General features: G+C 42.8%; 4 non-coding genes across 4 annotated transcripts; 2 read left to right on the forward strand and 2 right to left on the reverse strand.

Annotated features, from left to right (window-relative positions):
- The first annotated feature begins 10026 nt into the window (after positions 1–10026).
- On the forward strand, positions 10027–10098 carry TRNAM-CAU. Its single transcript has one exon. It is a non-coding gene; the product is annotated as a tRNA-Met (tRNA).
- A 6206-nt stretch (positions 10099–16304) lies between these two features.
- On the reverse strand, positions 16305–16377 carry TRNAK-UUU. The gene has a single exon. It is a non-coding gene; the product is annotated as a tRNA-Lys (tRNA).
- Positions 16378–16876: 499 nt separating this feature from the next.
- Positions 16877–16948, forward strand: TRNAM-CAU. Its single transcript has one exon. It is a non-coding gene; the product is annotated as a tRNA-Met (tRNA).
- A 5031-nt stretch (positions 16949–21979) lies between these two features.
- TRNAK-UUU lies at positions 21980–22052 on the reverse strand. Its single transcript has one exon. It is a non-coding gene; the product is annotated as a tRNA-Lys (tRNA).
- Between the last annotated feature and the right edge of the window lie 2573 nt (positions 22053–24625).

Here is a 24625-nt window from a genome sequence, read left to right on the forward strand (position 1 = left end):
GCAGAAGATGGAGTATTATGAGCTGCTGTTGTTTGTGCTACATGTTTGGGAACATATTCTCCAACAACAGAGAACACAACTTCGCTTTTGGGTTCATCCCATCCAACAAATGCACTCAGAGAGAGGACAATTTGTGCTGCTCTATCATGATCTGAGAGTGCACCCTGATAAATTCAGAAATTACACTTGGATGAGCATCGTAACATAAGTAACATATCCTACTTCTCCAAACCAGTACTGGTAGTTCCAAACTCCGTTATCCCAGTCCTGGCAGTCCCTAACCCTAATCCCACTCCTCTTAGTCCCAAACCCCTAACCCTAAGCCCACTGCTCCTAGTCCCAAACCCCTAATCCCACTCCTCCTAGTACCAAACTCCTAACCCTAATCCCACTCCTAGTCCCAAACCACTAACCCTAACTCTAATCCCACTCCTCCTAGACCCAAACCCCTAACCCTAATCCCACTCCTCCTAGTCCCAAATGCCTAACCCTAACTCTAATCCCACTCCTCTTAGTCCCAAACACCTAACCCTAATCCCACTCCTCCTAGTCCCAAACCCCTAACCCTAATCCCACTCCTTCTAGTCCCAAACCCCTAACCCTAAAACGATATGTACAGTTTTACTACTCCTCATAGTCCCAAACCCCCAACCCTAACCCTAATCCCACTCCTAGTCCCAAACTCCTAACCCTAACCCTAATCCCACTCCTTCTAGTCCCAAACCCATAACCATAATCCCACATCTCCTAGTCCAAAACCCCTAACCCTAATTCCACTCCTCCTAGTCCCAAACTCCCAACCCTAACCCTTATTCCACTCCTCATAGTCCCAAAACCCCTGTTTATCAGTGATAGATCAGGGATTCAGTGCATGCCCAGTGCCCCAAATGACTTAAATGACAATATCTTACACTTGATTTGACAATTTATCAATACATATTTACACTTTTTAATAGGTGCTTTCTATGGTTGTCGCTCTGATGGGTCTCTCTCCCGCCCGCCAGTCCCGGACCCCATCGGACCCTCCCCTTGTGCTTGTGGGCCCCTGCAGGCCGTCTGGTTTGGCGCCTTGGCGGCACCGTTTGGGGGTCTGCCCTCCTTGTGAAAATGTCCATCCAGGGGTCCTTCTATGGATTTTAAGTCAACTCTGGTCTAGACACAATTAAGTTTACACGCTGTGAGTGGGTAACCATATACTAATACTTTCATGTTCCACAATACTCAGTGGTAATTCTCAAGACTGTTTATATATTCATTTTCTGTTACAGTAGCACCTCAACTTCATCTGAAGAAGACCCCAATATGGGTTGAAACACATCAGGATTTACGTGACTTGCATGTTAACCATTTATGTTAATTGATGTAATGTATTTTGGTGCATACTCTTTGTGTAAACGTTTTTTAGTGTATACTATACCAGAGCTTATTTTTACAATTCATTAAACTTTTTTTACTTTTTACATATGTGCATTTCATTCAATCCTCTACCTGTTTTCTGCCTAAAAACCCCATTGGGGAGCCTTTCCATTTACTATAGTCCCAAAACCCTAACCCTAATCCTACTCCTCCTAGTCCCAAACCCTAACACAAATCTCACTCCTCCTAGTCCCAAACCCCTAACCCTAACACAAATCCCAATCCTCCTAGTCCCAAACCCCTAACCCTAATCCCACTCCTCCTAGTCCCAAACCCTAACCCTAATCCCACTGCTCCTAGTCCCAAACTCCTAACCCTAATCCCACTCTTAGTCCCAAACCCCTAACCCTAATCCCACTCCTCCTAGTTCCAAACCCCTAATCCCATTCCTCCTAGTCCCAAATGCATAACCCTAACCCTAGTCCCACTCCTCTTAATCCCAAATGCCTAACCCTAATCCCACTCCTATTCCCAAACCCCTAACCCTAATCCCATTCCTCCTAGTCCCAAACCCCCAACCCCAATCCCACTCCTCCTAGTCCTAAACTCCTAACCCTAATCCCACTCTTCCTAGTCCCAACCCTAACCCCACTCATCATAGTCCCAAACTATTAACCCTAATCCCACTCCTCCTAGTCCAAAACTCCCAACCCTAAACCTAATCCCACTGCTCCTAGTCCCAAACCCCTAATCCTAATCCCACTGCCCCTAATCCCAAACTTCTAACCCTAACCCTAATCCCACTCCTTCTAGTCCCAAATTCCTAGCCCTAATCCCACTCCTCTTGGTCCAAAACCCCTAACCCTAATCCCACTCCTAGTCTCAAACCCCTAACCCTAACCCTAATTCCACTTATCCTAGTCCCAAACTCCTAACCCTAACCCTAATCCCACTCCTAGTCCCAAACTCCTAATCCTAATCCCACTCCTCCTAGTCCCAAACTCCATTATCCCAGTTCCGGCAGTCCCTAACCCTAATCCCACTCCTACTAGTCCCAAACTTCCAACCCTAATTCTAATCCCACTCCTCCAGGTCCCAAACCCCTAACCTTAACTCTAATCCCACTCCTCCTAGTCCCAAACTCCCAACCCTAACCCTAATCCCATTACTACTAGTCCCAAACCACTAACTCTAACTCTAATGCCACTCCTCCTAGTCCCAAACCCCCAACCCCAATCCCACTCCTAGTTCCAAACCCCTAACCCTAATCCCATTTTCTCCTAGTCCCAAATCCCTAACCCTAATCCCACTCCTCCTAGTCCCAAAATTCTAACCCTAATTCCACTCCTCCTAGTCCCAAACTCCTAACCTTAATCCCACTGCTCTTGGTCCGAAACCCCTAAACCTAATCCCACTCCTCCTAGTCCCAAACTCCTAACCTTAATCCCACTGCTCTTGGTCCGAAACCCCTAACCCTAATCCCACTCCTCCTAGTCTCAAACCCCTAACCCTAATTCCACTCATCCTAGTCCCAAACACCTAACCCTAATCCCACTCCTGGTCCTAAACTCCTAACCCTAACCCCAATCCCACTCATCCTAGTCCCAAAATCCGTTATCCCAGTCCCGGCAGTCCCTAACCCTAATCCCACTCCTAGTTCCAAACTCTAAACCCTAATCCCACACCTCCTAGTCCCAAACTCCCAACACTAACCCTAATCCCACTCCTACTAGTCCTAAACCCCTAACCCTAATCCCATTCCTCCTAGTCCCACACTCCCAACCCTAACCCTAATCCCACTACTCCTAGTCCCACACTTCCAACCCTAATCCCACTCCTACTAGTCCCAAACTTCCAACCCTAATTCTAATCCCACTCCTCCAGGTCCCAAACCCCTAACCTTAACTCTAATCCCTCTCCTCCTAGTCCCAAACTCCCAACCCTAACCCTAATCCCACTACTACTAGTCCCAAACTACTAACTCCAACTCTAATGCCTCTCCTTCTAGTCCCAAACCCCTAACCCTAATCCCACTCCTACTAGTCCAAAATTCCTAACCCTAATCCCACTCCTACTAGTCCCAAACTCCCAACCCTAACCCCACTCCTTCTAGTCCCAAACTCCTAACCCTAATCCCACTCCTAGTTACAAACTCCCACCCCTAACCCTAATCCCACTCCTCCTAGTCCCTAATCTCAGTCCCTAATACCCATTTTAACAGCAAATCTTTTTTTAAATAGATTTGACTTTCTTCTTGATCCTCTGACAACTGACTTGTCGAGACAGGATACTAATTGCACTGATGCAATATCACCATTTGAACGCTTACTTATAACGCTCCAGTAATCTATATTTTTTATATAAACATTCAGAATACATTAACATACTCAAATTTATTTTCGAAAAATAAGAATATTTATTTTATCTGATTGCACATTTGCATAAACTTTAATTGCACAAAATAGAAACTTATAAAAATTGAAAATACATACATCTTTATTAAACCTGCTTAAGGCATCTTGCAGTTTTTTATTAATCAGAAATTAAATGCCTTGTTGTCTATGGCATACAGCTGATTTAACATAAACGTGTATCATTACTTCAAACATCTATTTTAAATATTAATAAACAATATATTATTAAAAAAATTATTTCTAAAAATAATGAAACATAAACACACTAATATTAAATAAAAATATATTAGATCGTAAATATATTTAAACTACGGTATGGATAAAAACTTTATCAATGTAAACTTGAATAATCAACATTTACAAAAACAATAAACACACTGGAACGGAAATAAAACAAAAATCAAATAACTTTTATGAAAAGGTTTTTTTCAAATTATATGTCCTGATAAAAAAGTGTGAGAAGATGTGATTCCTCTCAAGGGCTCGAAGAAGGAGAATGTTGAATGGAAGGATAATTGGGGGGCATGTCATATTGACCGGCCTGTGATCTGTAATTAAATTGGGGGTTCATCAGCATCATATTTTGTCAAAATCCAGGCTGATATGACATGGGACGACTATATGACATTTCAGGGATTGGATTACCAACCATATCCTCCATGGTATTGGTTATTTTCAAACGACTGAGAGTGTACACCTGTTGACATGTTGGCTTTTTTTGCTGATATGTTTGTATCAGTCTTATCATGTCCACAGGAAGATTGCATTGCAAGGCCGGATCCACCTTATCAACTTGTGGATTTGAACTTTTAAAGAAATTTAACATTTCACTGCTTTCATTTTTTTGGACGCTAATTAGATTTTTAATTACATCGATGTATTCTAAATGTTGTTGTTTGTTTTGGTTCTGTAGTTTCCTCTTTTTCTCGGTGGCTCTGTTAGGCCCCTTTCACACGAACAGCCGCAGCTAAACGCATGTTTATGTTTTGCTGTTATTCAAGACTCCAGGCACAGCGATCAGCTGCATTTGTACAGTGCTTTTAGCTGTGGTTGCGTTTATCCGCGGCACGATATTGAATGGAGATCCGACTTGGATCCTTGCCAATACCAAGCACTGTGTCTGGTATGAATCTTGAGGGGAACTCCACGCCATTTTTCAAATAAAAAAACGGCATGGGTTCCCTCTGCAGGAGCATACCAGGCCCTTGGGTCTGCTATGTATTTTAAGGGGAACCCCATACGCCGAAAAAAAGGCGCGGGGGTTCCCCCAGAATCCATACCAGACCCGTATCCGAGCAGCAGCCCGGCCGGTCAGGAAAGGGGGTGGGGATGAGCGAGTGCCCCCTCCTTAACCATGCCAGGCCGCATGCCCTCAACATGGGGGGTAGGTGCTTTGGGGCAGGGGGGCGACGTGTGGCCCCCACTCCAAAGCACCTGTCTTCATGTTGATAAGGACAGGGCCTCTTCCCGACAACCCTGACTGTTGGTTGTCGGGGTCAGCGGGAAGGGAGCTTATCGGAATCCGGGTGCCTCCTTTAATAAGGGGGCACCCAGATGCCGGCCCCCCACCCTAGGTGAATGAGTATGGGGTACATCGTACCCCTACCCATTCACCTGGCAGAAAATAAATGTAAAAAACACACAAAACAGGGTTTTTAAAGTAATTTTTTAGTCAGCTCCGGGGGCCCCCCTATTTTCTTTAGCTCTTTTACGAGGGGGGCCTGCTTCTTTGATGTCTTCTGTGGGGTCCCAGTCTTCACCGCCATCTGGTTCTCTTCCGCTGGGGGGGCGCTTTCTTCTTTAGCTCTTTTACAGCGGCCCCCTCCTGGGCTTCTTCGATGTCTTCAGTGGGAGAGGGGGGGTCCCGGTCTTCACCGCCATCTGGTTCTCTTCCGCCGGGGTCCCGCTCGCTTCTTTAGCTCTTTTACGAGGGGGGGCAGGCTTCTGTTGCCTTCTGTCTTCTTCTCTGCTGTCTTCTGTCTTCTTCTGTCTTCTTCTTCTCTTCTCCGATGTTGACACATCGCCTCCTCCCGCTGTAATGCAGTGTGCACGGCTCGCACCGATTTATATAGGCCTCTTATGACGTCACAGTCCCAGCATGCTCCGGGTGAGTAAATAGATACCTCACATGTCAGTATCTCCGTCGTATCCCCTTTGAGAATCTGGGCCTACATGTTTTGTGGTGGTTAAAGATATAAGGAAAACCAAACAGAGACTTGAAATCTGGACCCTGAAATTAAAAGTCTGATCTACCAACTGAGCTATCCAGACTTCTGTTGCTTAAACTGCAGCTCTTTGATATATTTGTGAATTATTTTTGTGACTGATTTATTTTTCAATAATTAATTCACCACATGATGATGGTTAACAGTTCATATACCCATTTTTCCTCAACCGTGCTTTCAGAGAGTCCCACCACCTTTCATACCATGCTCTCACCTTCAATTTGTTTTGTCCCAAATTTGTTTTTCAATAAAATTTGATAAAATCATTAATTTCGAAATATTCGAGTAAACTTAACAACAGTAAATTTAACAAATCTTTCAGAAAATTTCTGAATTAAGAAAATTAGTAAATTTGAAAAATTCATAATTTCGATGATCGAAAATCTGAAAATTCGAAAACAAGAATGAAAATCCGAAAATAATAGTGAAAACATGAAAATTTTAAAACCCGAAAATCCAAAATAATAACTAACTAATAATAATAACAACTATTACTAACTATTAAATTATAGGTATTGAAATTTCCTTTCAAATTTGGCTGTTAGTGAATGTAACAAATACAAATTTATCTGAAGTTTTATATGAAATAACGAATGTTTCATCTAAACAAATGGAACGTAACAAATGAATAATAATAATAATAATAATAATAATGTATTATTATATAATATTATTAATTTGTTATGTTCTATTCATTTAGATGCCGCATTCGTTATTCTGGATAATTCGTAACTTCGTATAAATTAGTATTTGTTTCATTCACAAACAGACACATTTTTAAGGAAATTTCAATACCCATAATTTAATAGTTAGTTATTTTTAGTTAGTTACTTATTATTTCAGATTTTTTCTAATTTTTGAATTTACACATTTTAGAATTTTCAGATTTATGAATTTTAGAATTTACGGATTTCTCCAATTTATGAATACCTCATCTAAACAAATGGAACATAACGAATTCAAATTTTTACAAAGTTAGGAATTTATTTGAAAGAACAAATTTCGATCATAACAAATGACCTGAAAAACTAAAAACAAATTAAACGAGAACGAACAAATTTTTCGGCAGTGTGCATGTCTATTCACAATATGGGTAATCTATAATCAGTTCCAGGTAGCAGTTATGGGAATATCTGCTTTGTTTCCTTGGTTTTGCATATACAGTAAGTTTACAATTTTAATAAAGTAGAATGGTATTGAGCAGAAAAGCAGCTCAAGTAATTTCAACTATTGCTCCAGCAAACAAAATCTAACATGCAGAAAAGTTGCTCAGTGAAACTGTACAGGGCCCATAACCAAGAATTGGATGGATTGAAATCCTTCTCTGCAAGGAAATGTTTCTCTTTTGACTTTTTCCCTCACAAGTAAAACACAAAACCTCCCCCACCAACAACACTGCATAACAATGATATCACACTGTGAGAAGGTAAAAAGACATACTGAGTTGAGGTCAAAGAAAGGTCACATAAGCAACAATTCACAAAAGTCCACCAAAAAACATGGAGCTATACAGTAGTAGTTAATGCAAAAAATGGCAATTGTACAAAAAGTAGGAAGAAAAATCTGAAAATGGTCCACAGTGCAAATGGTATACACCTTGCATACTAGCCAACTGTCCTAAATATGTCAGGACAGTGCCACTTTTGAGTCATTTGTCCCACCTCAGTTGTGTCCTGGGCTGTGTCCTGAAATCACAGAAAGGAAAAACTCATTATATGGATCCATGCACACTGGAGCTCATAAATGGCAATTTTTTGGAGTTTGGGCGTTTTTATTAAAAGCCCTTAAACTCCACTGTATTTTATCCTATAGGTCCATGTAGACATGGAAGTTTTTGGACGTTTATGAGCAGTGGAGTTATGGGCTGTTTTCTGACTGCCCTAAAATCGCGTTCAGGAGTTGATTTTTTGACCACAAAAAGCTTCAAACACTAATAAACATGATGAACGTTCAAAAACGTGACTCATTAGCGCTTAACATTTAGAAAAAGTTACCGCAGAAAAATGTTAAAAACGCTAATAAACACTATTGCAAAAACTTAAAAAAGGTCCAAAGACTCACTTCACAGCTACTGGCGTTTTTATAACATTATTTTAGCGTCTAGTGTGCATTGAGCCATAATTACTGAACATGTGCCTGCTCATGTTTTGGCACATTTTGACAGAAAACACTGCGACTCCCTATCCATCTCAGTTTTAAATGACTGCCCATTCCCTAATTAAATTACATTCTCCAACTACAAGGGCTTGCTGGATGCGCAACATAAAAATGAAATATATGGAAAATATAATATTTCTGTGAATGGAGAGAAGATATACGTTGTTTCTCTCTCCCTCCTTGCAGAGAAAAAAACTGAGTGTAAAAAATAAAAATATTAATAATAAATACAATTAAAAATCACTAGATCAAGTTTTAATCTAAGTTAGTGCCAGGGTTAGTGTTTGGTAAAGTAAGGGTCAAAAGTCAAGGTCATAGTCAGTATATTTTAGGCAGGATTTAAAAATTTTTTTTTCAGTGGTAGTAACATGAAATATACAGCAAATTAAAAAAAAAAAACATTTTTTGGGACCATTTTCTTTTGATAATAATTTACCACCAAATGAAAGGCAAATTTTTCCAAAAAAAGGTATAATCCACTTGGCTACATAAATAGATGTGATGATACGATATGTACAGTTTTACTAACACATGTCAAAGTTGCAAAAGTGTGCTTAGGCATTAAAGTTTGTGTTACCCCTAGGCGTGAAGGGGTTAACGTGTGCAAATACAGTAAACAGCATGGTTAAATATAGGTTGTAGATGTATTTTAATGGTCTACTTGCTTTTGCCCAAGTTACATATTAATATTCAGCTATATTAGGATTACTTACCTTTTATATTATTTCTTGGCTTGAAACACTAACATTTTGTTGAACAGCCCCACATGCTAGCCAATTGCACCACAGAGACTGATGGGTAGGCTCCTATGGACAAACATTATTAGGTAGATTCACAAACATTGCCCTAACTTTAGGGCGGCCTAGCCTAGCCTGTTTAGGCTACACCACCGTAAATTAGTTAGGATAGTAGTGATTCACAATCTACTTACCTGCTAATCTATGGCGGCGTAGCCTAAAACAAGCGGGCGTAAGGGCGCCTAATTCAAATTGCTTGGAGGGGGCGTGTTGTATGGAAATGAGGCTTGACCTCACGTTTTTTGATGTTTTTTGACAGTGTGCATGCGCCGGGCGACTACATTTCCCAGTGCTCATTGTGGCTAAGTACTCCGAACGGGCCTATTGATTTCGACGTGGACGTAAACGACGTAACTCCCGATTCGTGGACGACTTACGCAAACGACGCAAAAATTTAGAACCTCGCGGCGGGAACGGCGGCCATACTTTAACATTGTTATTCCACCTCATAGGTGGAATAACTTTAGGCCGCCTAAGGCCTTACGGAAACAACGTAATTCGACTGCGGCGGGCTTGCGTATGTTTGGGAATCGGCGTATCCCCTCATTTACATAATCTATGCCGGCCGCAATGGAAGTGCCACCTAGCGGGCAGTCGGGACATTGCAAGCTAAGGTAGAACGGCGCAAGCCGGCCTATCTTAGCTTTGTTTAAGCGTATCTCTGTTTGAGCATACGCTTAAACAAATGCCGGCGTAGATTCAGAGTTAGGTCGGCTTATCTACTGATAAGCCGACCTAACTCTTTGTGAATCTACCTATATGAGTGAGCTATAAATGTCAAGTAGCATTTACTGAAATTTCTGTTTTGTTTCCTGGATTTTGTATAGGCAATAAGCTCCCATTTTAATACACTTGAATGGCATTAATTAATAACTTCAAAGCCTCATCAGGGGTCCACAGTCAGTGCATTTCCCATTAGGTGCATTTAGCTGAAAGATAGCTGACAGAGAATTAGGAAATTCAAGAACACATCACAGCAATGTACTCCAATGTACCCCCTCACTATACAGCTTCCACTATACAGCTTCCACTTTACAGCTTCCACTATACAGCTTTAGCAGTGCTAACCTCACATGTAGCAGAGTGGCGCAGCGGAAGCGTGCTGGGCCCATAACCCAGAGGTCGATGGATCGAAACCATCCTCTGCTAGGTGATTTTTTTTTAGATATAATCTTTATTTTAAGGCACTATACAAAAACAGAACACAAATAAACAAAGAAGGAAAAATAAAACAGAGAAAACAAAAACAGAAGTAGTGAACCTCATCCGCATCTCTGAAAGACAATATCGTTAACCAGTGAGCGATATCGTCATCATTTTAAACCAATAAAGGTACTTCTTTGACTCGGACAAGAGGTCCCTGTGGATGTTCCCCTTCCCCAAAGTTGCTCAGCCTTCTCAATGTGAAAGCCTGAGGGCTTCCACACTGAGGCGATGCGCCGGCAGGAGTGAAAAAAAATCTCTTGCAAGCAGCATCTTTAGAGCGGTATAACAATGGGAAACCGCAGTAATACCGCCCGCAATGCACCTCTGCAGAGGCGCATTTTGGGTGGCATTAACCCTTAATCGGCCGCTAGGGGGGGTTTTTACCGCACCTCTAGTGGCCGAATCCCACGGCAAATCCAATGGTATAGCGCCACTATCTTTAGCAGCGCTATACCGCCACCGCGCCTCCCGCCCCAGTGTGAAAGGGGCCTTAGGGCCAGATCACACCACATGCAGTCCAGTACATTTTTTTTCTGCATCAAAAGCGCATGGAAAGTAGGTTATATTTCAATGGCATAGTTCACACCTGTGCTTGCAGTTCCAGAACATTCCAGTTCCAGAAAAAAGTAGAACATGCTGCATTTTACCTGCACTGGAATGTACTAAAACACTGTAAAACGCATCAAAAATGGACTAGAACGCACCTAAAATCACCAAAAACGCACTGGAACACACTTGTCCTCATCTAAGGTTAATAAAAAAGAGGGGTGAAAAAAAGCACTGGACTGCATTAAGGGCCAGTTCACACCAGTTCTGCACTGTAAACTGACTGCATGGTGTGAACTAGAGCCAACTAGAGCCATTGGAATACATGGAAAACACTGTGCATGCATTTTTAGTGCAGAAAAGATGCACACAAAACTCTACGGAACTGCGTCTGGTGTGAACTGGCCCTAAAAACGTACCAAAAATACACTGAAAAGCATCAAAAATGCGTAAAAAATGCGCATTGCAAAAAAAGCACCTGGAACGCATCCGGATTGCGTTTCTATGGTGTGAACTGGCCCGTAAGGAAATCCTAATCCACATGATGTAACGCCTTCTCAGCTCCAGTTGAAAAAGTTAATTAGGGAAGCAGATGAACGTGTGTACGGGCCAAATGATGAGCGATATTTACATGTTTTTACCACGTTTTTGCCACGTTTTTGCCACGTTAGCGTTAAAATTAGCGCTAATGCCCATGCATTACAATAGCGTTTTTAAAGCGTTTTTTAAGTTTCAACATCAGGGTCAGCAAACAACCCCACCCCCTGACATCACATCCTGTGCACTTCCTGTTTTTTTGGTCAGAAAGGAAATAGTACAGGGAGAAGATGGAGTATTATGAGCTGCTGTTGTTGTTATTGCTACATGTTTGGGAACATATTCTCCAACAACAGCGAACACAACTTCGCTTTTGGGTTCATCCCATCCAAAAAATGCACTCAGAGAGAGGACAATTTGTGCTGCTCTATCATGACCTGAGAGTGCACCCTGATAAATTCAGAAATTACACTTGGATGAGCATCGTAACGTAAGTAACATATCCTATTTCTCCAAACCAGTACTGGTAGTTCCAAACTCCGTTATCCCAGTCCTGGCAGTCCCTAACCCTAATCCCACTCCTAGTCCCAAGCTTTGTTATCCCAGTCCTGGCAGTCCATTTCCCTAATCCCACTCCTCCTAGTCCCAAACCCCTAACCCCACTACTGCTAGTCCCAAACCCCTAACCCCACTCCTCTTAGTCCCAAACCCCTAACCCTAACCCCAATCCTCCTATTCCCAAACTCCCAACCCCAACCCTAATCCCACTCCTCCTAGTCCCAAACCCTAACCCTAATCCCACTCCTAGTCCCAAAACCCTAACCCTAATTCTAATCCCACTCCTCCTAGTCCCAAACCCCCAACCCTAACCCTAATCCCACTACTAGTCCCAAACCACTAACCCTAACTCTAATCCCACTCCTCCTAGTCCCAAGCCCCTAACCCTAATCCCACTCCTCCTAGTCCCAAATGCCTAACCCTAATCCCACTCCTCTTAGTCCCAAACACCTAACCCTAACCCTAATCCCACTCCTCCTAGTCCCAAACCCCAAACCCTAATCCCACTCCTTCTAGTCCCAAACCCCTAACCCTAATCCCACTCCTCATAGTCCCAAACCCCCAACCCTAACCCTAATCCCACTCCTCCTAGTCCCAAACTCCCAACCCTAACCCGATTTCCACTCCTCATAGTCCCAAAACCCTAACCCTAATCCCACTCCTCCTAGTCCCAAACCCTAACACGAATCTCACTCATACTAGTCCCAAACCCCTAACCCTAACACAAATCCCAATCCTCCTAGTCCCAAACCGCTAACCCTAATCCCACTCCTAGTCCCAAACCCTAACCCTAATTCAACTGCTCATAGTCCCAAACTCCTAACCCTAATCCCACTCCTAGTCCCAAACCCCTAACCCTAATCCCACTCCTCCTAGTCCCAAACCCCTAACCCTAATCCCACTCCTCCTAGTCCCAAATGCATAACCCTAACCCTAATCCCACTCCTCTTAGTCCCAAACGCCTAACTCCAACCCTAATCCCACTCCTAGTCCAAAAAACCCTAACCCTAACCCTAATCCCACTCCTAGTCCCAAACCCCTAACCCTAATCCCACTCCTAGTCCCAAACCCCTAACCCTTATCCCACTCCTCCTAGTCCCAAACCCCCAACCCTAATCCTAATCCCACTCCTCCTAGTCCCAAACTCCTAACCCTAATCCCACACCTCCTAGTCCCAAATTCCCAACACTAACCCTAATCCCATTCCTCCTAGTCCCAAACTCCCAACCCTAACCCTAATCCCACACTCCCAACCCTAACCCTTATCCCACTCCTACTAGTCCCAAACTCCCAACCCTAATTCTAATCCCACTCCTCCAGGTCCCAAACACCTAACCTTAACTCTAATCCCACTACTCCTAGTCCAAAACTCCCAACCCTAATCCCAATACTACTAGTCCCAAACCACTAACTCTAACTCTAATGCCACTCCTAGTCCCAAACCACTAACTCTAACTCTAATGCCACTCCTTCTAGTCCCAAACCCCTAACCCTAATCCCACTCCTACTAGTCCCAAACTCCTAACCCTAATCCCACTCCTCCTAGTTCAAAACTCCGAACCCTAACCCTAATCCCACTCATACTAGTCCCAAACTCCCAACGCTAACCCTAATCCCACTCCTCCTAGTCCCTAATCTCAGTCCCTAATACTCATTTTAACAGCAAATCTTTTTTTTAAATAGATTTGACTTTCTTCTTGATCTTCTGACAACTGACTTGTCGAGACAGGATACTAATTGCACTGATTCGAACGCTTACTTATAACGCTCCGGTAATCTATATTTTTTTATATAAACATTCAGAATACATTAACATACTCAAATTTATTTTCGAAAGATTCGAATATTTATTTTATCTGATTGCACATTTGCAAAAACTTTAATTACACAAAATAGAAACTTATAAAAATTGAAAATACATACATCTTTATTAAACCTGCTTAAGGCATCTTGCAGTTTTTTATTAATCAGAAATGAATGTCCATGGCATACAGCTGATTTAACATAAACATGTAAATAAATATTAATAAACAATATATTATTAAAAAATTTATTTCTAAAAATAATGAAATATAAACACACTAATATTAAATAAAAATATATTAGATCGTAAATATATTTGAACTATGGATAAAAACGTTATCAATGTAAACTTGGCAATTGAATAATCAACATTTACAAAAACAATTGTAGTGCTACCCCCTCAGGAGCCGCTGGATAGATTTGGGATGGCGTGTTACCTCTGTGAGCGTCTAGGGGTATGATGATGATGATGAGCAATGACGGAATGTCCAAACAGCAAGGTGTCTTTTTCTGTGCTTTTGTTCTTGCCCAACACGACAAACAGTGAACTTGAGGTAGATAGAGAAAGATGAGTGAAGAGAAGAAGTTGCAGATTCAGGCTTGGATAGAACAGAAGCTGTCCTGCTTCAAATAACACTCTCACTTTCGCCGCCCCTCAGCCGAAGGGGGTATAGTGTACCTGGACAGGCCTCTCACACCGACCTGGCAGCCAGGCTATCACTCGGAACTTGAGGAGAAAATAAGTCTCTGCCACAGACTTAATAGAACAGACGGGTCAGAACGGGACCCCTGCCACAGGCCCCTTCTCCAGAGCATAGGTAGCGAGGTAGATCCTCCTTGATAAATTAGTGCCCAAATCTCTCTCAGGTAGTCTCTCAAATGGTTACCGACTGACAGGTTGCAATCAAACAAACTGTCAATGTCCAGTCACCTTGATCCCCGATGGATTGTCCAGGCCCTATTGGATTGCCTGCCTCTGGGCTCTCCTCAAACAGACTCCCCACCGAACAGCACAACTCGCTTGGGATCTTCTTCAGAAATTTGGGGAACCAGTAGATGACTGGGGCCCCACCACAGCTTCAGTTGCTCCGGGCCATCATGGTCCCGGTGCCAAGGACACCGCATAGCACGTGCGCCCCGGCCTGGTAGGCCATATCGCCGGGGCCCGTGATGTGCGCACACCCTGAAGGTGGGTGCCGCACCTGGAACCAGCAGAAGACGAACCCCACAAAATGGCGTCTGCCCTAGAAGTACCCTCCCCCAGCATGCCCCCCGAGGGAGAAACTCCTCTGATTGGCTGCTGGCAGAAAGGCACCTCAGACTGAACTCCACTGCTGCCACCTATCGCCCAGAGATGGAAAGGTATCTCTGGAACACAGAATGAACTGGCAGTACAGTCCAGCTCGGCAGAGACCCATTTTACACAGATTAACTGGATGAGAGCAAAGTAACTCTCTCATCCCCCTTCTAAATTTAACATAGCACCTGGACTGAAAGGCGCTACACAATAAACACACTGGAACGAAAAAAAAACTAAAATCAAATAACTTATGAAATTTTTTTTTTCAAATTATATGTCCTGATAAAAAAGTGTGAGAAGGTGTGATTCCTCTCAAGGGCTCGAAGAAGGAGTTAGAGAAGGAGGATGTTGAATGGGAGGATAATTGGGGAGCATGTCATATTGACCGGTCTGTGATCCATAATTAAATTGGGGGTTCATCGGCATCATATTTTGTCAAAATGCAGGCTGATATGACATGGGACGACTATATGACATTTCAGGGATTGGATTACCAACCATATCCTCCATGGTATTGGTTATTTACAAATGACTGAGAGCGTACACCTGTTGACATGTTGGCTTTTTTTGCTGATATGTTTGTATCAGTCTTATCATGTCCACAAGAAGATCGCATTGCAAGGCCGGATCCACCTTATCAACTTGTGGATTCAAACTTTTGAAGAAAGTTAACATTTCACTGCTTTCATTTTTTGGACGCTAATTAGATTTTTAATTAGATCGATGTATTCTAAATGTTGTTGTTTGTTTAGGTTCTGTAGTTTCCTCTTTTTCTCTGTGGCTCTGATAGGCCCCTTTCACACGAAAGACTGTTTTGCCACAGCTAAAAGCATGTTTATGTTTTGCTGGAATTCAAGACTCCAGGCACAGCGATCAGCTGCATTTGTACAGTGCTTTTAGCTGCGGTTGCGTTTATCCGCGGCACGATATTGAATGCGGATCCGCCTTGGATCCTTGCCAATACCAAGCACTGTGTCTGGTATGAATCTTGAGGGGGAACTCCACGCCATATTTCAAAAGCCCAAAGCACCCCAAAGCACCTGTCTCCATGTTGATAAGGACAGGGCCTCTTCCCGACAACCCTGACCGTTGGTGCCTCCTTTAATAATAGTGCCTGAGGGTCTCCTTAGTCTGCCTGTAAAGTGGCACATCTGTACTGTTTATAGAACATGCTGCAGCAAAAAAAAACATATGAACTGACATTTAAATTGCCAGAAATACAATACCATTGCTGGTTATAGAAAAATGTTTAAAAAATGGCGTGGGGTCCCCCCCAGTCCATACCAGGCCCTTCAGGTCTGGTAGGGATTTTAAGGATAATCAGTGGGATGAACACCCTCTGATCGCCCTGCAAATTTGGGTGTTCGTCACACATTTTTTGTGTGGCTAAAGATATAAAAGGACACGCCCGAACAGGGACTTGAACCCTGGACCCTCAGATTAAAAGTCTGATGCTCTACCGACTGAGCTATCCAGGCTTCAGTTTACTCCTTTGGTCACATGACCTAAAAATCCCCTCTTTGCTATATTTGTGAATTTTTCTGTCAGCTTATTTTTCAATAATCAATTCACCAAATGTTCATATGATTCATGCTTCAACTGATGTGTTTTGTCATATGACTAGCACTAAAATGACACCTCTTTGCCACATTTGGGCTAACAGAGCAACAGAGTGAAAATCAGCAGGTATACAGAGTAGAAACTAAAATGAGGAAAAAAGTGGCAATTTACATAAGTATTTACTTCTCAATTTTAGAAATAGCTTTTTCTTTTCCTTTCCAAAATTAGGAATAAATAGGGACATTGCGCGAAATCAGGGACACTTGGGAGCTATGGGTCTGGTAAGTAACACTACAGCTCCAGCAAACCTGCTCTTACATAAAGCAGAGTAGTACAGCAGAAACTAATGAGCAAATACTGGAACACATGACAGTAAAGTAAGCATTTACACACTCTATCACAGAGATATGTCCATACAGCAGAGTGGCGCAGCGGAAGCGTGCTGGGCCCATAACCCAGAGGTCGATGGATCGAAACCATCCTCTGCTAGGTGACTTTTTTTTTCCTCACTCAATTATACTTTAACAAGCTGGATTAGAATTTTGGTTTAACTTTCTTTTCTAACTTGTTTTGAAACATTATATATATGAATGGTGCTTTTAGTAGATTCTACCGCAGCTAAAAGCACACAATGCTTTCCTATGGCCTCTTCACACACTGTGTTTAGCTGCAGTTTTGTTACCTGCGGTTTGGTGCAGATAGAAAAATAGAATTGACTGCATCCAGGAACGATTTGGCGCAGCTGTGTCAGATGTGTTTGGTATAAATCTTGAGGTGGAACTCCATGGCAAATTTTAAATAAAAAAACGGCATTCGTTCCCCTCCAAGAGCATACCAGGCCCTTAGGTCTGTCATGGATTTTAAAGTGGTTGTAAACCCTTGTAAAAAAAAAAAAACAACATCTGCATACTACCTTATTATACATTACTTACCTTAGAATCAAAGCCCCGGTAGCCGTCCTTGTCTCCCCCTCCAGCCGCAGACATCTCTTCACAGATACCCAGAAGGTTACTTCCAGGTATCGCTGCTCTGGCGCTGTGATTGGCCGGAGTGGCGATGACGGGAGCTGTCAAACACGGCATTGCCGTTTTTATAAATGTTTTTTTTTACTGCACCTGCGCAGTTGTCTACAGTGCGAATACCTGTAGGTGTACCTTCCGGGTGGGGGTTTACAACCACTTAAAGGGGAACCTCTACACCAAAAAAATGGCGTGGGGGTCCCCCCAAAATCCATACCAGACCCTTATCTGAGCACACAGCCCAGTCGGTCAGGAAAGGGGGTGGGGACGAGTGAGTGCCCCCCTCCTAAACCATACCAGGTCGCATGCCCTGAACATGGGGGGTGGGTGCTTTGGGTCAGGGGGCGCCCTGCGGCCCCCCACCCCAAAGCACCTTGTCCCCATGTTAATGAGGACAAGGTCCTCTTCCCAACAACCCTGACCATTGATTGTCGGGGTTTGTGGGTGGGGAGCTTATCGGAATCCAGGAGCCCCCTTTAATAAAGGGGCCCCCAGATCCCAGCCTCCCCCCACCCTAGGTATGGGGTACATCGTACCCCTACCCATTCACCTGGAGGAAATTTTTTTTAAAAAAACCACACTACACAGGTTTTAAAAGTCATTTATTAGGCAGCTCTGGGGGTCTTCTTCTGAATTCGGGGTCTCTTCTTCTGCTCTCCGGTGCCTTCTTCCTTCTGCCGGGCTTCTCCGCTATCTTCTTGCAGCTCTTTTACTGGTCACCGGGTGATATCCGCTCCCTTATGTCGTCACCACCCGGAGCATGATGGGACTGTAAAGTCATAAGAGGCCTATATGAATCGTTGCGCACCATGCCCCTGGCCATACAGCAGGAGGAATGCGTTGTGTCAACATCGAAGGGCACCATCCATGTTGAGGGCATGCGGCCTGGTACAGTTCAGGGGGGGAGCTTGCTCGTTCAGACCCCCTTTCCTGACCGACCGGCTGCGTGCTTGAATAAGTGTCTGGTATAGATTTTGGGGGACCCCCATGTTGTTTTTTCAGCATAGGGGTTCCCCTTAAAATCCATAGCAGACCTAAGGGCCTGGTATGCTCTTGGAGGGGAACCCATGCTGTTTTTTCATTTAAAATTTGGCGTGGAGTTCCCCCTTAAGATTCATATCATACACAGTGCCTGGTATTGGCAGGGATCCAAGTCATATCCCCATTCAATATCGTGCCGCAGCTAATCGCACTGTACAAATTCAGCTGATAAATGTGCCTGGAATCTTGAATTTCAGCAGAAAATAAACATGCTTTTAACTGCGGCAGAACAGCCGTCCATGTGAAAGGGGCCTTAGGGTGAACTACATGCAACAGTGTCACTGTACTTTCCATATGGGACTAAACTATGTAGTGTAATCCCTACAGGATAGGTTACTTGTAGCAAGGCCCGGAATCACCTTCACTATTTTCCATTATCTCAAGTACACAAAAAGAGAAGGAAAGAAAAGATTAGGTGAGAATGGCAGAGAAGAAAGGAGGAAGAGGAAGAACGAGGGAGGATGGATGGGGAAGGAAAGAGAGGGAAGGGATCCTGGGTTGGAGGCTGCCATGGAATTTTCCATTAAATAGCTGTTTAACCAGTTCCCGACCCCCGCATGTACATATATGTCCACAATATGGCACGTACAGGCACATGGGCGTACACGTACGTCCTCGCCTATTAGCGGGTGGGGGGTCCGATCGGGACCCCCCCCGCTACATGCGGAGGTCGGGTCCGCTCGGGGAGCGATTCGGGACCACGGCGCGGCTATTTGTTTATAGCCGCTCCGTCGCGATCGCTCCCCGGAGCTGAAGAACGGAGAGAGCCGTGTGTAAACACGGCTTCCCCGTCCTTCACTATGGCGGCGCATCGATCGCGTCATTCCCTTTATAGGGAAGACACGATCGATGACGTCATTCCTACAGCCACACCCCCAAACAGTTGTAAACACATACTAGGTGCACCCCAACTCCTACAGCGCCCCCTGTGGTTAACTCCCAAACTGCAACTGTCATTTTCACAATAAAGAATGCAATTTAAATGCATTTTTTGCTGTGAAAATGACAATGGTCCCAAAAATGTGTCAAAATTGTCCGAAGTGTCCGCCATAATGTCGCAGTCACGAAAAAAATTGCTGATCGCCGCCATTAGTAGTAAAAAAAAAAAAAATAATAAAAATGCAATAAAACTATCCCCTATTTTGTAAACACTATAAATTTTGCGCAAACCAATCGATAAACGCTTATTGCGATTTTTTTTACTAAAAATAGGTAGAAGAATACGTATCGGCCTAAACTGAGGAAAAAAAATGTTTTTATATATGTTTTTGGGGGATATTTATTACAGCAAAAAGTAAAAAATATTGCTTTTTTTTCAAAATTGTCGCTCTATTTTTGTTTATAGCGCAAAAACTAAAAACCGCAGATGTGATCAAATACCACCAAAAGAAAGCTCTATTCGTGGGGAAAAAAGGACGCCAATTTTGTTTGGGAGCCACGTCGCACGACCGCGCAATTGTCTGTTAAAGCGACGCAGTCCCGAACTGTAAAAACACCTTGGGTCTTTAGGCTGCATATTGGTCCGGGGCTTAAGTGGTTAATAGCGTAAACATTATATTTTAATTGATTTACAGTTATATGTTCAGCTACAGTATACAGTTATATGCTTATGTATTACATTCATAAAGTGTACATGTATTCTCTTGGCCACTGTTATTTCTCAGGGTCAACATTTAAATATATCAACAATGTAGAAAAGGTAAAAATAAGAGAAAAAATGCGCCACTGATTTGAAGGGGGCAGAGGGCATTGATGTAAAATGGGCTGTGATGTAAATGGGGGGCAGAGGGCATTGATGTAAATGGGGGGAGTTTGATGCAAAGAGACCTGTGATGTACAGCGGGCACTGCACTGTATTGTAAAGAGGGGGCTGTATTGTAATGGGGTGCAATGTGATGTAAAGGAGGGCTGTATTGTAAAGAGGGGTGCCGTGGTGTAAAGGGAGGTAAAGGGGGTGGGGCTGTGATATGAAGGTTTCGAGTTATGTCACAAACACGAGACTGACCTCTGCTGGATGAAATTTTTAATGACTGGACCTCTGAGAATTGTATTTAATAACCCTGATATAGTTAGTTTAGAGTCCATTGACTCCCCAGGTCTTCCACAATCATAATAATGCACCTTTACAAAATAAATCATAATTGAACTAACACCAGACACCCTACCTACTCCCCAGGCCCCATTGTACTTACCTCTGGGGTTGCAGAACTGTCAGCATCCCATCAGCTTGTCCAGGAATTTTAAATCCCTGTTCTTCTCCATGAAGCACTGTTGGGACAGACTAGCTCAATTCTGATTAGTTACCGCTGTCGCGTGAATTGATCTTGCCCATCCGTGAAACACTGCATGGAAAAAAGGAGTGGGGATTTCATATTTTCAGACTGCTGGACCTGCTGCGTGGTGCTGACAGCTCAGCCAGCCCAGAGGTAACCAGGGAAGGGGAGGGTGTCAAGTACAGTGGAACCTTGGATTACGAGCGCAATCCGTTCCAGGAGAATGCTTGTAATCTAAAGTACTTGCATATCAAAGCGAGTTTCCCCATAGAAGTCAATAGAAATAAAAATAATTTGTTCCACATTGACTTCTATGGCATGCAATACCACATGTGGCCAGAGGTGGAGGTGCTGGAGAGACTCGGAAATACTCGTAGATCATTTGGCTGCCATAGGAAACCTCTGGAAAGGCTTGGAACGTAGTATTTCCGAGTGTTTCTGAGTATTTCCAAACGGCTCTTGTGCCCCCGCACCTCTGGCCAAATGCGGTACTGCACACCGCAGAGGCATGAATCCTGCTCGTTTTGTGAGTCAACACCCACAAACCGATTCAGGATTAACCGCATTACTCGCAATCCAAGATTCCACTGTATTAGTTTACCTTTTTTCTGTACAGGTGAACTAACCCTTTAGAAGTATGCCTAATGTGCTTGGCATTTCCCTGAAAATGCTTTTTGCATAGTCCCTTGTCCCTAGAAATAATGCAATGGAAGGGCTCTCGCGCTATCGATGTTCTAAACCTAGGGGGCACTGCTGCAGTTATCTGAAAATGGTCCTAGCCAAAAGTGAAAGCAAATGAAATAAGTGATAATAGCTGCGCTGTGTGGATATGGAGGGATAGGGCGAGAAACAAAAAAACAATAAACAAAAAAGCAAAACAAAACAGTGATCAATAAGTCCCACCAATTGGGCGGGGTGGACTCTACAAGCAGTGTGCAATCTGAACTGTGAAGGTGCGTGATCTGGAAAAGGTTAACACTATGCAGCAAAATCCTGTCCCTAGAAATAGTCCACAGAAATGTCTCTAGTAAGCAGCAGCATGCTTTTTCTGGTCATAATGGTTCTGGCAGAAGGTTTCTATAACATTAAATTTCACAATTCCCTTTACATAGTGTTCTTTGTATCCTCCATGGTAACTTTATGTAAAGGAATTTAGTAGAATACCATGGCAAAAGATAAAAAGCATCCGCCCGAACAGGGACTTGAACCCTGGACCCTCAGATTAAAAGTCTGATGCTCTACCGACTGAGCTATCCGGGCTTCAGTAATGCTGCAATCACATGACTAATCATTAAACTCCACCTCTTCCCACAAAGTAGTAGCTAAACTGTAGAATAGAGTGACAATTTCAAAAGTAGTTAAATGTCTGTTCAGGTTCATTTGGGCAAGGCTTTCGTGAATCTTGTTAAAAATTTGGCAAACCTGGATATAACCTCTTCACCTAGAAAGTTGCAATTTTTTCTTATGTTGCAGAATTTTTGCACAGCAGAAACGCATCCTTTCTGGAAAAAATATATCTATCTATTTGATAGATCTATGATCCTGGGCAAGGATGAAACAAGAAGGAGGTGTTGTGTAGTGCATCCCTACCCCAATCTGTCTGGCCATCTCCTACTCTGTCCATTCAGGTCTGCACACACGATACAAAAATTGGATGGAAAAATTTGCACGACAAGCTGTCTGACGATTTTCGGATCAATAGTATGGTGCTTTCGACAGACGATTTTCCTTTTTTTTGTCAGACAAAAGCTGGATGTGCAGAGAATTTTTGTCGGATGTGAACTCAACATCCGATTTTTATTCCATTAGTACAAGACTACGCATGCTCAGAAACGAAAGAATACATACACAATTATTCAACACATTACGTCACTTCTAACATTATATTCTGTCATATGAAAATTTTCATATTGTGAGCAACCTCTTCAATTTCGACATGAGACTAGCATGCCAAAAAAAACAGACATTCTGTCGTCTGAAAATCTAATGCCGCTCACATGCGATTGGAAATTCCGTCAAGAAAACGCGCATTTTTTTCCTGACGGAATGTTGGCTCAAACTTGTGTTGCATACACACGGTCACACAAATCTTGTTGGAAATTCCGGCCGTCAAGAACGAGGTGATGTACAAGTCGTACAATGAGCCGAGATTAATGAAGTTCAATAGGCAGTTTGGCTCTTCTTCTTGATTCTGAGCATAGTTGTTTTTTTGCGTGTCGGAATTGCATACAGATGAGTGGATTTTCTGATAGGAATGTTTTCCATCTGAAAAATATAGAACCTGCTCTGAATCTTTTGTTGGCAGAAATTCTGACAGCAAAAGTGCGATGGAGAATACACACGGTCGGAATTTCCGACCAAAAGCTCACATCAGACTTTTTTTGTTGGAATTTCCGATCGTGTGTACTTGGCATAAGTGTGTGTTAGAGGCTTTAGGCTAGCCATTCATTATACAATTTTCTTCTACAACTTTCCCTTAGATTTGCTAAAACCATATAATATAAAATCAATTTCCTAATGCTAGCAGCATTATGGATTAAAAATAATCAATGTTGATTAGAAGAATGAAGTTCCACTTTAAGAATAAGGCTTGCTGGCTATCATTAGTAGTGTATAGTGTTTGCTTACTGACGGTATGAAAAGGCAGTTCACCAGCACAGCCTAAACTTCATGGAATGATTGTTTTGTTGGAACTTACTTCACCTAAGGCTTGTATGGACTAAGAGTTTCAATAATTACCCAATTTAGATCAATCCTTTGTGCCTAAGGGCATACCTCCCAACCTTTTGAGATGGGTATGAGGAACACCTATTAGCAAAAGTATGTAAGCATAGGACACACCCCCTGCCACACCCCCTTAAAAGAGAATTATACAAAAAAAGATTAGTTAACCACTTAACCCCCGGACCATATTGCTGCCCAAAGACCAGAGCACTTTTTGCGATTCGGGACTGCGCCGCTTTAACTGACAATTGCGCGGTCGTGCGACGTGGCTCCCAAACAAAATTGGCGTCCTTTTTTTCCCACAAATAGAGCTTTCTTTTGGTGGTATTTGATCACCTCTGCGGTTTTTATTTTTTGCGCTATAAACACAAATAGAGCGACAATTTTGAAAAAAAATTATATTTTTTACTTTTTGCTGTAATAAATATCCCCCAAAAATATATAAAAAAACTTTTTTTTTCCTCAGTTTAGGCCGATACGTATTCTTCTACATATTTTTCGTAAAAACAAATCGCAATAAGCGTTTATTGATTGGTTTGCGCAAAAGTTATAGCATTTACAAAATAGGGGGTATTTTTATGGCATTTTTATTAATATATTTTTTTCAGGACTGGGCGTTCCTATTTGATTGATAGTCTTTCGACAGGCTTCCGACGGTCGCATCTATCGCGTCACGAGTAGCCGAAAGAAGCCGAACGTCAGTGCGGCTCTATACGGCGCCTGCGCACCGACGTTCGGCTACTTTCAGAAAATCGTGACGCTATAAATGCGACCGTCGGAAGCCTGTCGGAAGACTGTCAATCAAATAGGAACGCCCAGTCCCGCAGCCCATACCCGGAAGCGGCGGAGAAGATCGCTCTCTAAAACGGTAAGTACTGCTTCGATTTAAAAAAAACTACCCGATTCCCCTTGACAAAATGAGCATGAATCTAATGTTAAAAAAATTTTTTTAGGGTGAACTCCCGCTTTAATGCACCTATGTATTTTAACTTTATAATTGTCAATACAATTTAATAAAGATATTTTTAGATGTTTGTCCTTATGCGCCAGAAAAAAGTCCACAGTGGCCACCATTTTTCTCCCCTCCTTCCTTTCTGTTTTAGGAGTGA

This window comes from Rana temporaria, chromosome 3 (assembly GCF_905171775.1).
Source record: "Rana temporaria chromosome 3, aRanTem1.1, whole genome shotgun sequence".
Taxonomy (NCBI): Eukaryota; Metazoa; Chordata; class Amphibia; order Anura; family Ranidae; genus Rana; species Rana temporaria.